This window comes from Palaemon carinicauda, chromosome 33 (genome assembly GCF_036898095.1).
Source record: "Palaemon carinicauda isolate YSFRI2023 chromosome 33, ASM3689809v2, whole genome shotgun sequence".
Taxonomy (NCBI): Eukaryota; Metazoa; Arthropoda; class Malacostraca; order Decapoda; family Palaemonidae; genus Palaemon; species Palaemon carinicauda.
Window position 1 is genome coordinate 35,288,530 of NC_090757.1, and position 2,286 is coordinate 35,290,815.

Below are 2,286 nucleotides of genomic sequence, written 5' to 3' on the forward strand. Positions count from 1 at the left end.
ATATTTATGGAGTCGGGGAGGGGGAATTAGGGGTTGGGGATTAAAATGGTGATTAAAGAGTTTGAAAAAGAAGTGATGATCTTGGAGGATATGGATGGATTGGGGGGAAGGGGAAAGGTTGAAATGTCTAGAAGGGAGAATCCAGAAATAAAAATGAATGAAATGAGATGTAAGGAATAAGAAAGAAGTGATATATAAAAAAAAACAAAGACGTGAAATTTATATTTTGTATTAGATAAAAAAAATTCTTTGTAGAACCAGCGGACTAATATTAAGTTTTTGACCTTAAAGAAACAAAGACCTGATATTTATATTTTGTGTCAGATCAGAAAATTCTTTGAAGAACCTGCGGATTAATATTAAAGTTTTTAACCTCAAAGAACATTAATAATCAAGTCATACAAGACGTGAGCCGGGGGAAAAATGCTAGAGAATCTAATTCTGGTACTTCAGTCTCGTATCCATACGCAAACAAAAACACCTCCAGAACTTAGGAGCGTTTACGAAAAAACCATATATCCAGCAGTTTTTATTTTTCTTTTCCAGCAAAGTGGTTTCCATAACAAGGTTGGCTTATAAATAGCAAGTATTAGAATGTTCATCTTTTAAATCGTACTTTGATAATGGACTCCTGAGCACAACAATTAAGTAACAACTTTATGCTCGAATAAAGTCAAACCCCTCGAACATACAAACACACACAAGTGTGTATATGTATGTGTATATATATATATATATATATATATATATATATATATATATATAAATATATTTATATAGATATATATATACACATATATATAATATAATATAATATAATATAATATAATATATAATATAATATAATGTAATACAATATAATATAGAGGCCTCGTAAGTACGAAAAGTGTGTTGTGGAAATTGCGGTCAAAATCCATCAAATTTTTTATGTTGTCTTTAAAATGGCGAACATGGAAATCCGGATCTAGAATGCGGATCCAGATCCGGATCATATAAAAAAATTAATGGGGTCGTCCCATGGCCCTAAGATCTATCTGTGGTAGAAATTTCGTCAAAACCCGTTAATTTGTTTTGACGTAACCCTGTCCATGGACACACAAACGTTTATATAAATAAATAAATAAATAAATCCGACTTTAAAACATAAACCTTCGAGGTGGTAATAAGTGGACAAACCAATGGAAGTTATAATAATAAAATAAAATAATGTAAATAGAAGCGTAAACAAAGAATAAAACAAGCACAAATAAACCAATCTAATCTAAAACAACATTGCTCAAATAAAAAAAAAGATCGTATTACAAGATTGGCGAGCAAAATCTGATTGCAAGAGAAAACAAAACACAGGTCCAAGTAAGCAATGGGAGGAAGGAAAAAATGGTTCCGTAGCTTTTAAGGAAAGCGGCTTATTAACCACAAAAATACGCACACACAGTCCAACATCAAATCCATATTTGTTTCCTTTACGAACAATTCTGAAGAAAACGCGAAAAAAGATTGAATCCATTATCTTTTTTAAGCATACGCCAGTGTATTTCATTGCTTAATACGCAAAATACGCCCTGTTACGTGTGTATTTTAAAAAGCGGAATAAGTTTCAAAGAGCAGCTTCAGTCAAATGGAATATAGCGTATTTTTGTGTGTGATGTTTTTGTCATTTATAATTCATGGTTAAATTGTAGGCTGTGTTTGAGTAAAGCTGGCAAATGATAACTAATGGTAAAATGGTCAAGTACCATAGAAAGTTATGTTTACTATACATACATACATTCAAACTTACACATAAACAGTAAACACACATACACACACAAACACACACACACTATATATATATATAAACACGCATATATATATATATATATATATATATATATATATATATATATTTATATATATATATATACTATATATATGTGTGTGTGTGGTGTGTGAATTATAAGCTAAGCTACAACCTTAGCTGGAAAAGCAAGATGCCATAAGACCAACGAAGCCACAACAGGGAAAACTATCCCAATAAGGAAAATCAAACAAGGAAATAAATAAACAACAACAGAAGCAATAAACAATAAACATATTCTTTATAAAGACTAAAAATACGGTTATCCTCGCTAACAATTCCATTGTCTTCCGTCAATTTAAATCTACAATCTATTTCTCTAAAAATACAACATAATACAACGTTGATTATGCTCTCGATTGGCTCTCTCTGTCAATTCCGTCTACTTGTCTGTCTCTAAGATGCAGCCAGCGAGGGTGTCCTCTGTCACTCGCCGTCCATCAGGGTTG